The 6000-nt window shown below is 52.1% G+C and overlaps 1 protein-coding gene across 3 annotated transcripts in view; it reads right to left on the reverse strand.

Annotated features, from left to right (window-relative positions):
* STK40 (serine/threonine kinase 40) overlaps window positions 1-3774 on the reverse strand; it is a 36205-nt gene extending 32431 nt beyond the window's left edge. For 2 of the 3 annotated variants that reach the window (XM_036025780.1, XM_036025779.1), the window contains exon 1: window positions 3581-3774. The gene's annotated coding sequence lies outside the window, so the exon portion shown is untranslated. The remainder of the gene's footprint in view (window positions 1-3580) is intronic. The other variant, XM_028512100.2, reaches the window with a different exon arrangement.
* Between the last annotated feature and the right edge of the window lie 2226 nt (window positions 3775-6000).

Raw genomic sequence — 6000 nt, forward strand, 5'->3', positions numbered from 1 at the left:
TAGTTGATTCCCCTCAGCACAGCCCGTTCTCTGCCACAATCCTGGCCTCCAGTAGCCCTTGCTTTGATTATTGCAACGGCTTCCTGTCGGGAACTCCATACTCGTTCTCTCCCCCATCCACCCTCCACCCACAGTCAGAGTGCTCTTGAAAGAGGCAGGTCTAATATTCCCTTCTCTTAAAGCATCCCATCACCAAGAGAATCATTAGGTCAAGCATTGTAGCACTGGTGCCTACTTCTCCAGCAAGCCCCACAGCCAGGTGCCTTCACACCCTGTGCTAGAACCTTCGCGGCTCCTAAAGCGCACACTCACCAGCACACAGCCAGGCCTGTGGCATGCACTCCCCTGCCTGGAGTGCTTCATGAGCCCTCAGAAAACTCTACTCACCCTCCAAGATCCAGTTTAAACTCTCCAGCTCTCCCCAATCTTCTCCTTGTCCCCCAGGGGGGTCCTCTGGGTTCCCACTGCATGCTGCACAGACTTCTGTGAGAGACTTCCAAACTCTATGCTCGTGTTTATTGGTTAGGAGCTCACCCTGTCCCTGCTACCAACCTCTCTACTCTCCTGCTGTCCCCCTCTGCCCCCTCCTAACCCTAACCCACCTCTCCCCACCCAGCAGCACACAGGAGCTCGTCTGTGTGTGGAACTTGGGTTCTGGATCTTGAGCCGCCGGACACACCAATGTGTGAGACATTTCTTGTTGATGCTAATTCAGACGTCGGACTAGGGTCAGTAACAGAGACACACATGGAAGAAATGCTACCTTTTCTCATACTTTAAAATACATGTTTTTCCTCAGTGTTTCTACTTCTATTTTTAAAAATGCTGCTTTTAAAGAGCCAGGCTGAACCATCTGAATGGCTCCTACACAGACTGGGTAAACTGCCCTCAGATTTCCTTTTCAGAAAGAATACAATAAATTCTATGATTCTGTGATCCCTTAGGACACTTCTGACCACTCCATGGGACACAGTTCTAGTTGCCACTAACTACATCAATTAGTTCTTAGAAGTTCTTTCCTGCAGCCTATAATAATAGCTAACACCCAGTGTGTGTTAGATGCTCAACATGCCACATCTTACTTAACCCTCACAACTGCCATACTAGGGAGCGGGCTCTGAGTGTCCCCATTTCACAGATGAGAAAGCTGAGCATGGAGAGAATAAGTAACCTCTAGAGCTCTAGAGACTAGCCAGGCCGGGATTAGAACCCAGATCTGATGGCAGAGCCCAGATGGCTCTTAACCACTTGAAGCTGTTGCCTTCCCAAAAGGTCAAATTAAAGGCACAAGGGAACCAATGTAGAACCCCCTGCAACTGGCCTTCTGAGAGGGCAGCCTCACTTCTCCAGCCACTCAAGCAACCTGCAATCCCAACAGGATAGGGGCACATGTGCCAGGCACGTCCATGCTAAGCAGAGATGCCCCGTGAAATGCAGGGAGCTTGTCACCTGCCGACTGCATACAGTGCTTTCTCAGCAAAGACCCACCACCCCAGCACCAATTCTCCTGACTTAGAGGCCTGCACAGGCCTCTAACAGGTCTCCAGTACTTCTTTAGTCTCTCTTCTTCTTTCCCTCTTCTGCAAGGGAGACACTTCTGTAACTAGATCCAATCATGACACTCTTCTGCTGAAAACCTTTTTCACTGGCCCCCCGACTGCCCTTGGCATAAAGTCCCAAATTGTTAAGGTGGCGTTCCCTTGTCAACCTCCACTGCCTTACTTTGCAGCATGTTGACTTTCGTACCACCATATGAAACAATCTGAAGTTCCTGGAACAAACTATGAGTTTACTTGTCTCTCTCCACATAGAACACCTTGCTCCTTCACTCTCATCTAGCTAAGCCTTCCCATCCTTCTAGACGCAGCTCCCATGTCACCACTTAGGCCAAACCTTCCCAGGACCCTCCCCCTACAGACTGAGCCAGCAGCTTCCTCCACTGGGCTCCCACAGCCCTCTGTTCTTGCTGCTACTAGCTTTTTAAGACCACACTTCAACTATTTGTTTACAGCTCAGTTTCCCTTTACCATGAGCTTCTTGAAAGAAGAATAACAGTTAGCATTTACTGGACTCTTCTTATGTGGTAGACATAGTCCTATGTGTTTTACATGTATTAACTTTTAAAATCTTCACTATGACTCTATGTTACCACTTCTGTTTCAGAGATGAAAACAGTGAAACAGAGAGGTTCAACAATGTGCCCAAGGTCACACAGCTAGAAAGCCACAGAGCCAGAATCTGAATTTAGGAAATCTGGCTCCAAAGCCCACTTTTGTAAAAAAGTATGTTTATTGATTTTAGAGAGGGAGGAAGGAAGGGAGAAACATGGATTTGAGAGAGAAACATCAACTGGCTGCCTCCCATGAGCCTCAAACAGGGATTGAACTAACAATCCAGTTATGTGCCCTGACTAGAAATTGAACCCCTAACCTTTTGGTATATGGGATGATGCTCCAATAGACTAAGCCACCCAGCCAGAGTCAAAGCCCTCTCTTAACCACTATAATATAGGTACTTGTCTCTCCAGGCAAAGATGCTGTTGTCATGTGGGGAATGAATGAATGAATGAATGAGGGCTATCTCTAGACTGTCTAGGTCTAAACCATAAACATCTGCAACAGCTGGGCCATTAGAGCACTGGAGCAGCTCACAAACACTGTTTTAGTTTGGCCTTACAGTTGCATACTCTGTTCTTCCTTATCTCATGAGCACTAAGGCAAGAGGGAAAGGCACCCAGCCCAGAGTGACTACCCTCTTCCCCACTGCTCTCAAAACCGAGCAAAGCCAACCGGTTTCCTCCCGTGACTTAAGACAGAGCAAAGTCTATCCTGCCACATAAGGCGGCTGTCACCTCTTCCTTCCGCCAACAAACGGCATCAAACCTAGGGAGTGGGGGTGGGCAGAAAACTCGGCATCGGTAATCCCAACACCCCTGCCTACTGGCTGGAAGGTAAGGCCAAGTGACGTAGGAATGGGCGGGCCCTACCCGGCAAGACAGGTGAAACAGTGACCATAGCAGCAGGCTTTCTCCTTGGAAAAGGCCGACCGAAACGCAGCACTGGCAAACAGGTAGCTCTTCCCACACCAGAACGCCGTCCGGGAGGCGAAATTCCCCAGCAGCGATGATGCCCGTGCCAATGGCGAGGGCTCCTGTTGGAAGCACTGGCTGGCCCTCCCTGGGGATTCTTTCTAACTTTCAAGTCACTCTCGGATCAGGAGGGAAGCAAGGAGAGGCAGAGGGTGTCTCCTGGGAAAAATCTAGCTGGCTCAAACGCCAGTGCCTTCACTTGCTGGTGCAATGACTCCAGGCAAGGCTGGCAGTCAGTGCCCACCTCCTAGGGCTTCCGCGGGACCGAGGCTCCCCACGGCCCCCCATCTCCGGCGCGCAGCAGCTCCCGTTCCCGCCCCCGCCGCCCGGGAACAGCAGACACCAATAGAAGAGGGGGCATTTGCTGTTGCCATTTCTATCACAGACGGACGGCCTTGGGCTGTCACCACGGTCCCATTCCCTCCGCCGCTGAGGCCCGCCCAGAACCCGCACCCCCGCCCGGTTCCCTGCTCCCGGACCCCCCGCCCTCACCTTCCCCCGGTGTTCAGCGCTGCTCGCCCATAGTCTGTAGCCCGGAGCCGGGACTGCTCGGAGCTCCGTCCCGGGGGGCCGGGGCCGGGCCGGGGGCGTGAGAGCCGTTCACCGCCGCCTCCCAGCGCAGCCACCCGAGCCGCAGCCGCCGCCGCTGCCTCCCTCCATGGCTGCGGCGCCGCCACCTGACAACGGAAGTGACGCACCGCCCCCGCCTCCTGGATTGAGCCTCCGCCCCGCCCCTCCCAGGACCCCGCCCCTCGGCCGTGTCTACGGCCTCTCGGCATTGGGATTGGGCACCATCTTGACGATGGGCGGAAGCCTTCAGGCAAGAGGCCAGATTTCGATTGCGGATTGGTTCAGGGTGGGGTCCTGTGAAACGATTGGAGGCTGAGACTCTAAAGGAGCGGTACTTACCTTTTTTTTTTTTTTTTTTTTTCCCCCTAAGCCTGCGGAGAGCCTGGGCTGGAGGCAGCACCTCCGCCCCAACTCCACAGCACCTCGGTCCCTACAGTTTCTCCCTGCCGAGTTTGGTGAAGTCTCCAGCAATTGTAAGATCGGCCAGTTGTAGTTCATTTATCAGAAAAATGGTTCTTCTTGGATCCCCATTTATCGGTTTCTGGAGTTCTGTGTGGAGAGCGCTGCCGCTAGACTCAATAAATTACAGGAATTCCTGTCGTAGCCCTCACAATGCATTTCCCTCTGGGCCCCTCGCTTTTATTGAAAACCCGCTTCAACCCGAAGATCCCCGAAGTCTTGACGAGGGACGTTCACAGTGAAGAGTTCTATTAACGATTCTAGCCACCTAACCTCAGTCCCTCCTGTTGCAGTTTCGGTCCCTTTCTCCTCCTCCTCCAGCAACCACGCCCTCCATGAATCAGCTTCTTGCACCATCAGATGAGCCCTTTAAAGGGATTGATTGCATCAGGCTGTTGACTCACTGGGGCCCTGCGAGAGCCTGGCTTTCCTCCCCTGGCATGCAGAAGCAGCTAAAAGGGCTCAGTGGCAGCAGCACCAGCGACCGTGGCCGTCACTTCTTTGTCTCAGAGGTGTGAGTTGCGGTGCTTGCTGCAGATAACTGCCTGAATCCCGGTGTCTTGCCAGCTGTCCCCTGAGTCACTCTGTACCCATGCGGGCACACGTGTCTAAGCCCATGTGCACTGCTGGGTTTTACTAGGGCGTGTGGCCAGGCACTTACGAGTATGTGCGTTTGTCATCTCCACACAGGCAGTGCCAGGGCATGAGAGTTGGTGTGTGTGTCTTAGCTGCCTTCTCCTTTGTCATCTCTTTGTCTATCCGAATGCCTGGTGGCCACTGAGCTGATGGGGCTGAATAACAATAGCAATCAAAACAGCTCCTACTGATGTATCACACCCTGTGTTAAGCACTTTAGAGACGTTGGGTTAGAAGTCTGTTTACAGATGAAAAAATCTAGATTTCTGAAATGGGAAGTAACCTTTCCAAAGACACATAGCTTATAATGGCAGGACTATGATCTGGACCAACTTCAGCAGATTCTGAAAAGATTGGATTTGAATCCTTACTGCGTTCCTTACAAGCTGAGTGACAAGTGTAAGTTCCTTAGCCTGCCCCATGGGTCAAAATTGGGATAACACTTCGTGGGATCACTGGGAGGATTCAGTGAGTGTGCAAACAGCTTCACACAGGACCTGGCAAGTAAGAGAGCTCACGTCAACCTCAGTTACAGAGCTCTGATGAAGCGGGTGACAGAAAGTCAGGCACAAAGAAGTCAGGGCCCTGCCCCCACAGCCCTCCTCTCTGACAAAGGGAAAAGCCTAGGGATTCCGGAAGCCCTGACTCCGACAGGAATGAGTTTTGGGTTTTCCAGAGCTCTAATTATCAGCTAGATGAGTCACTAGGAGCTGACACCACCATCCCCACCCCCAGGAGACACTCAGCTGATTCAAAATATAGGATTTTAACAAAGGAGAGGAGGAGGAAGAGAAAGAGGGGAGGAGAAGAGGTAATGAATGGAAACTAAAGGTGCCAGCCAGAGGAAATGAAAAACTGTCATCAGGACACCAACATGAGACATACGCACACACTCGGTGACATACTTTCCTGCCGGCTCTCCAGCTCTGGGCATACTGGCAGACATCGCTGCCAAAACAAAGTGACGCCTGTGACAATAGCATGAGATGGTAGTTCGATGAGGTATAGGTAGGTCTGCCTATCACAGGAGAGGAAGAGGCCTTCCACCCTGATAAGCTTACTCAGACCCTTCTCACTGGCTGGCTTCTGGCTCTTCTTTGTGGCCAAGCCCCCAGGCCTGGGTGGGTATGGCAAGTTTTGAGTGCCAGGCCCATACTTGGTAGCTGGGTACCACCACTAAGATGAGCAGGGCACTGCTCATCTTGCTCTGTCTTCAGTGTGATGTTGGAAGTGCTAGGAAGCAGAAT

Source organism: Phyllostomus discolor, chromosome 5 (genome assembly GCF_004126475.2).
Source record: "Phyllostomus discolor isolate MPI-MPIP mPhyDis1 chromosome 5, mPhyDis1.pri.v3, whole genome shotgun sequence".
Classification (NCBI taxonomy): Eukaryota; Metazoa; Chordata; class Mammalia; order Chiroptera; family Phyllostomidae; genus Phyllostomus; species Phyllostomus discolor.